Below are 7,454 nucleotides of genomic sequence, written 5' to 3'. Positions count from 1 at the left end.
AGGTTGAAGAGTCATTAAATCTTCATCAGTGACGGATGGATTTTAACTACAGTGATAATCAAAACAAATACCTGCTATTTAGATGATGGCCTTCATCACAAGGTGTATTTCCAAAATAATATAATCTATATACAGTCAACTCTTTCATAACCAACATTCTATTATTCAGAACTCTCATATAACTGGCTTTTTAACCATAGGTAAAGTTTAGTTACATTTCCCATAAGTACAGTATAGTGAAAGTAAATACAGTTAAATACAGCAAAAGTTTGCGGTGCACAATACTACTGTTGTTGGGAAATAAAGTACCCACATACGTTTTTGTTTGTTTCTTAATATCTAATCTTGTTTTTCTTTAGTGTTATGCATTGCTAGGTATACGTTTCTAATATCCGAATATTTGAATATCCAGCAACCTCCTGGTCTCTGGGCTGCAGCATATGAAAGAGTTTATTATGTAAAATGAGCACTAAGATGGTGTTAAGGTTACGCAATTAAGAATTCAAGGTGTTAAGGTTAAGCAGTTAAGAACTCAAATGGGCTAGGTAGAGTTAAGATCAGCCTCAACCCTATTTCCTTGGTCTTATGCCTTCAAAATGAGGTACCTTCCTTGGTCCAATTGTACTCTATAAACTGAAATATCATGTTCAAAGTTGTGTATTAGAGCTACAATTTTAGGAAGTGCTTACGTGGCTCACAAGTCTAGGCCCTGGTGATTTTTCAATGAGGTTAAGATTTCCAAGTCACTTAGCATATTTTTGAGCATCTGTGTATTTGCCTGGATTACATCAGTACCGAGAAATCCCAGTCAGGCTGCAGTTGTTTTAAGCATTGTACAAACATCTGAAAGATACTATCCTTACCCCCACCCCAAACAATTTATAGTCTACACCAAGCCAGAGAGCATGGTTGTGAACACAGGGTGTCCTGTGTTCAGACACCCTGCAAGCCTGAAGGCATTAAAAGCTAATGTTAGACCAATGTAGCCTTGCCTCTCCAAACATGTAGAGCATGGTCCAACTAGACAGAGAACTTAAAAGGGAGCAACCAGGGTGCCCTGCAAGGAAGATTGCCTGCTGAGTCCGGCAGGGGCTGAGGTTTAATGTCTTTTCTTTTGCTGTCTCCTATTGGAGTTGGAGGAGGGGAGACAGATGATGGGAAGTGGCACAGAGAGGCAGTTCCTTAGTGCCTGGTCCTGATCTCTCTCATTGGTCCCTGGCTCCCCCATCACCCACCCTTGTAGAAAGGACATAAGTCTCATTTACACATCACCACCACTCCCTCTACAAAGAAGAATATAGGGATTTTGAAACCCTGAGGTGAAGGTAAGCTAATGTAAGGGTTAGGAACTGGACTGAAACACTTCCTGCTAGGAGGCTAAATACTGGAAATGGGATGTGCTAACCACTTGACCACCTGGCGCTCAGCTGAGTCTATTACATTCCCCTGTTCAGTCCTTTTGATGTTTCAAAATACATGCAGGAAAGAGGGTAGGGTTGGGGGAGGGGTTTGTGTGTGTGTGTGTGTGTGTATTTATCCATGTGCACTGGTCAAAAACTAATATTGCACAACATGGCAAAACAACTGATCTGTGGACTGAGTCAAGCATGGATGCATTCAGGAGCAAAAGAAAGTAGAATATGCCAGCTCTTGGAAAGGACAGGACAAGGGGCAGAGGGCAGTGAGGGTAGAACGGCATGGGAGAAGCAATACTACCTGACAAGGACAGAGTTGCATTAGTCCAAGGAAATCACCATCTCAAGGGTTAGCTCCCTGGCCCACTTCAGTTAACAAGAGTTTTGTCACTCTCTTAAATGGAGCCAGACTTTTACTCCAGATGTGTAGCTGGTTTTCTTTCCCAAATGTAAAGGCCCCACTATCCATGCAATGAAATGCTTGGGACGGGGAGAGAAACCCCAAACTCATAAGTCCAGTGAGTTTTGCATATTAGGTAACCCAGGGTGTCATGTGGGAGAGCAGGAGGGGCAGAATCCCCTCCACCCATTAAGAACCCTGCCACTGCAGGACATTGGCTCCTGCCCCTCCTCTACCCAGGAGAGTGAGGAAGGTAGGACATGTTCTGTATGCATCTCTTTATGCAGCTCTGGCTCTGCTGTTTCCCTGAGGCTCCTCACTACCCACCTGCTCCCAGTCACTCCGACTGCAAAGCTACGTCATCCTTCTACCTCCTACCAATGCCACCAGGCTGGCTATTCTTTGCTGTATCATCTAGTAATGCTTCAGTGTAAGAGCAGCAGAGAGAAAAAATGACCACCTGCTGGAATCTTTTCCTGCTGTCAGGAAACCAACATGTTGTCCCACCACAAACCTTGCCCAAATTTCACTTAAAAACTTTCCTGTTTTTTCCAACTTCCCAATTTTGGAGGGAACCCCATGGTAGGGTACCTGTTCTTCCATTTAGTTCTACTTTGCACTTGTCTGAGAGACTCTTTCCTTTCCAGGCTGCTACAGAATTGTTGATTCCTCAGCAGGATAGCACATGTACTTGTGAATTCTAAGGACATTTCCTAGAACACGTTTGCTATGGGTGACTGTGCAGAAAAAATAAATCTTTGTCCTAAACAGCCAGGCATTTTATAGCTCTGTGTCTCTTGTATTATCCTTCCCTTCCAACTGGTAAGTAATCTCTGCTCTGGCTTGTTTTTTAATATTGCTGAAGGTAGCAGAGTCTCTCAAAGTTGAGTATCTTCAGTGAATGTCATGGAGATGTTTATACTTATAGATCATTAGAGAAACACTAGGGTTGAAGCCTCCTTCCATTCCTTTGTATCTATTCATAACCATGTTGAAAGTAATAAATTTCTTAAAGGTAGTGCACTATCATAACTGATCCCCCCTTTGAGGGGATACTGATATAATACAGTGCTTGTACCTAAGAATGGCCTTGCTGGGTCAAACCAAAGGTCCATCCAGCCCAGCATCCTGTCAGCTGACAGTGGCCAATGCCAGGGGCCACACAGGGAGTGGACTGAACAGGTAACGATCAAGCAATCTCTCGCCTGTCATCCATTTCCAGCATCTGACAAACAGAGGCTAGGGACATCATTCCTTACCCATCCTGGCTAACAGTCATTAATGGACCTAACCTCCAAGAATTTATCTAGCTCTTTTTGAAACCCTATTATAGTCCGAGCCTTCACAGCCACCTCTGGCAAGGAGTTCCACAGGCTGACTCTGCGCTGTGAGAAGAACTTCCTTTCATTTGTTTTAAACCTGCTGCCCATTAATTTTATTTAGTGTCCTCTAGTTCTGATATTATGGGGACAAGTAAGGATTTTCTCCTTGTTCACTTTCTCCACACCACTCATAATTTTATACCCCTCTATTATATCCCCCCTTAATCTCCTCCTTTCTAAGATGAAGAGTCCTAGTCTCTTTAATATCTCCTCATATGCACCCATTCCAAACCCCAAAATCACTTTAGATGCCCTTTTTCAAAACTTTGCGAATGCCAATATACCTTTTTTGAGATAAGGACACTACTTTTATATGCATTATTCAAAATGTGGGTTCACCATAGTTTTATATAAGGGCAATAAGACAGTCTCTGTCAATTCCTTTTTTTAATGATTCCTAACATCCTGTTTGCTTTTTTGACTGCCGCTGTACACTGCGTGGCTGTTTCCAGAGAACTATCCGTGATGACTCCAAGATCTCTTTTCTGATGAACTGTAGCTAAATTAGCCCCCATCATACTGTATGTATAGTTGGGTTTTTTTTTTCCAATGTGCATATTTTTTTTCCAATGTGTCTAGGGGTCCCACTGGTTGTTTAGCAGGCTTCCTGGTTCTGACGGCATGCATCTACACTACAAACTTACTTGAAAGTTAACTGTGAAGTAAGGGGCTTCTTTGAAGTTGCCTTCAGAGTGTCTACACACACTTTTCCAAACTTCAAAGTAAGGGAGGCTAACTTCGAAGTCACTACTCCATTCCCAGGAGTGGCTTACTTCAAAGTTTAACTTCAAAGTTAAGTGTGTGTAGATGCTCTGCACTCCTTACTTCAAAGTAAGGAGTCCTCCAAGGAGTCCCCCCACCCCCGGAGGATGTAGACTGTCTGGCTAGCCCAGGCAGGGCTCCATAGTCCCTTCCGGCTGCCTTAGAGGAAGCAGCTCCCTGGCAACCCCAGGCAGGAAGCTGAGAGTGTGCCACAAGCAGGGTCAGCATGAGTTCTCCCTTGGACTGCCCCTCAACATCTGCACCCCCTACCCACTGTGGCAGCGTGGCAGGACCCCCCTGTCCCCCCCCGGGTGCCCCAGAGTAGGGGTCCGAGGGCTCACATGGCCCGGTCAAGGGCTGTGCCAGGAGGGCACTCTCCTGGACTGAGGAGGAGCTGAAGGATATCCTCACTCTGTGGGGGAAAGAGGAGGTCCTTCAGCAAACAAGAGGCTGCCAGCACAATGTCGATGCCTTCGACTGGTTGGCCAGCGGTCTCGCCAGCTGAGGCCACCCTGACCACGCTGGCAGCAGTGTCTGCATCAAGGTGAAGGAGCTGTGCCAGACATACATCAGGGCCAACAATGCTGCCAGCTGGTCGGGGGCATGGCCTGTGCATTGCCCCCGCTACCAGGAGCTGCAGAGGCTCCTGGAGCTGAGGGAGGCAGCCACCCCAGAGCACCTGGTGGACACTGCTGGTCCCCCTCAGTGGACAGTGGTGAAGAGGCAGGTCCCTCCGGCACCACCGCCCCCCACACAGAGACCGGCCCACTGAAACCAAGGGCAATGATGTGGGCTCAAGTGACGTAACCCTTGTCATCACCCTCCCCTCTGGGACACCAAGCCAGCCATCATCAAACCGAGCCTCGGGAGATCACAGCTGGTACATTCACGGCAAGCAGGACATCACAAGGTATGGGGGATAGGGCCCCTCCCAGAACAGCCCCACAGCCCACACGCCTGAGGATAGGGGAACGGGAGGGAACAAGGGCTGATCCTCACTAAGAGGGAACACCCGGGCATCCGGGATCTCATGGGCCATTGGGTGGGAGGGAGGCAGGGCAGGGGGAAAGGGAGTAGGGGCCCCAGCCACCCCAGGGTTGGTAGCCAGCACTCACGGTCTATCCCCTGTCCCGTTCTGTCTCCACAGGTCCCTTGCCTGTCACTGAACACCTCAGAGCTGAGAGGGCCGCAGTTGCAAGAGGACGGGAGGCCACCCCATCGCCCCAGCCTGCATCCTCCCAAGGTCATGGCCAAGCCTCTTGGAGACGATGGCGGAGGAATGAGGAGGCAGCTGCCAATCAGGCGGTTGTGCAGGAGGTGACCAGGGTGCTCTGGGAATGGCTGGCGATGGAATGGGATGTGTGGGTGAGGCTGGCCAGCAGCATGGATACTGTGGCCCAGGCCTTGGCTGACCTCCTGGCCCAGCCTCCTGCCCCCTCACCAGGCCCTCCCACAGCTGCCCCTCCAGCGGCCACCCCTCCTGCAGCTGTCCCTCCTGCAGAGGCCCCTCCCGCAGCCACCCCACTGGGTGGTGTGTGGTGTGGTGTGTGGCTGGGGGGGTGAGGGGGTGTTAGGCCTGGCCCTGTGTGAAAGCCCAGCACAGAGCATCCTGCACCCTGACCCCATCCCTCTGTGCCTCATGACACAAAGCAGCAGGCGGCTGCTCATAACCGGCCCCCAGGTCCACAGCCCAGCCCTGGATAAAGGCCTCCTGGCTGCCCTCCACAAGGCTGTGGAGGGCACAGCAGGCAGTGACAACTGCAGGGAAGTTTGGGAGGCTGACACCCAGCCTGGTGAGGAGGCTGCAAAACCTCCCCTTCAGCCTCTCAAACGCCCGCTTGACTGTGCCCCTAGCATGGTTGAGGCGACTGTCAAAGGTGTCCTGGGCCGGCGTGGTGAGTCTAGTATAGGGCCACATGAGCTACGGGTGCAGCGGGTACGCGGCATTGGCCACGATGCAGGGGGCATCATGATGTCCCCGAGTGGGAGCTTCCGCAGGGGCACATACATGCCCTCCTGCATCCTGCATCCCAGCCATGAATTCCAGAACTCTCAGGCATCATGGGCCCTGCCCGACCACCCCCCACACACGTCCAGGAAAGGGCCCCTCGCATCCACCAGGACCTGGGGTACCACCGAGTGGTATCCCTTCCTGTTAATATAGGTGCCCCCGCTGTGGTCTGGAGCCCCGATCACAACATGTGTCCCGTCCACAGCTCCGAAACAATTGTGGAAGCCCAGGTCCACAAACCTGGCAAGGGCGGCATCCAGGTCCCCCAGGGTCACAACACGTTGCAGGAGTGCTGTGTTGATGGCTTGGATGACCTGTGGGAGGAAGGAGAGGACATCCATGAATGGCAGAACAGCAGACCCCCTGTCCCCCACCCCACCAGGAAAGCCCCCTGTCCCCCTCACCAGGAGCCTCCTGCCCCTCTCGCTGTCGCCCCATCCCCAGAGTGGGTCCATGGTGGGGGCTGGCCATACCTCACTCAGCACTGCTCCGACAGTGGCCTTGCTGATGCTGAATTGGTGGCCGACAGATCTGTGGCTGTCAGGGGTGGCCAGTCACCATAGTGCGATGGCCACCCTCTTCTGCACTGGGAGCACTGGCCGCATGTGGGTGTCCTGGTGCTGGAGGACTGGGGCGAGCCAATGGCAGATGTCCTCAAATGTCTGCCGGGTCACTCTGAAATTCCCCAGCCACTGCTCTTTGTCCCAGTCCTACAGCACCAGCAAGTTCCACCATTCAGTGCTGGTGGCATAGGGCCACTGGCGCCGGCTGGGGGAGGGGAGGGGCAGCAGGGTCGTGGCAAGGGCCTGGAGGCTGGGTCCCAGGCAGGCGAACTGCCCGCCCTGCTAGTACAGCATGGCAAGCAACATGGCCAGCAGGCTGCTCAGGATTGAGAGGGCATCCTCCTTGGGGAGGGGGAGGGCTGGCATGGTCTCCAGCTGTTCTCCTCAGTAAGTGCTCTGCTGCTGTCTTCAGCCTTTCAGCCTTGGGCACATGCAGGCTGTGAGTGTTGGGAGGAGCCCTTTAAGGGGTCGGCTGGCTGGGAGCCCGGAAAGGCTTGTTGGTCATGCAACCCCCTGCCTGCATCATTTCCTGGTCCCTTACATCCAAGTAGGGGCTGTTTGTGTGTGGATGTTTAACTTTGAAGTTAGGGGGATCCTGCTTCAAAGTAAGGGAGGGTGCAGTTTGTGTGTGGATACTCTACTTCAAAGTTGCTTACTTCAAAGTTATACTTCGAAGTTATGTTGTAGTGTAGACACAGCCATGTACTTGAAAAACATTTTGTTATTGCTTTTTGTGAAAAAAAAACCTAGATGTTCTTCACACACCCTTTTGGCTTTTCTTATCACATATTTTCCTCACTAGGATTTGACTTCCACTTTTTTAAAGGTGCCTTTTTATCACTCGCTGCTTTTTTTTTACATGGTTGTTAAGCCACGGTAGCTCTTTGCTGGGTCTTTTATTGAGTTTTTTAATTTGGGGTA

Source organism: Carettochelys insculpta, chromosome 1 (genome assembly GCF_033958435.1).
Source record: "Carettochelys insculpta isolate YL-2023 chromosome 1, ASM3395843v1, whole genome shotgun sequence".
Lineage (NCBI taxonomy): Eukaryota > Metazoa > Chordata > Testudines > Carettochelyidae > Carettochelys > Carettochelys insculpta.
The sequence above is the reverse complement of the archived record's forward strand: the minus strand, read 5'-3'. Positions refer to the sequence as shown.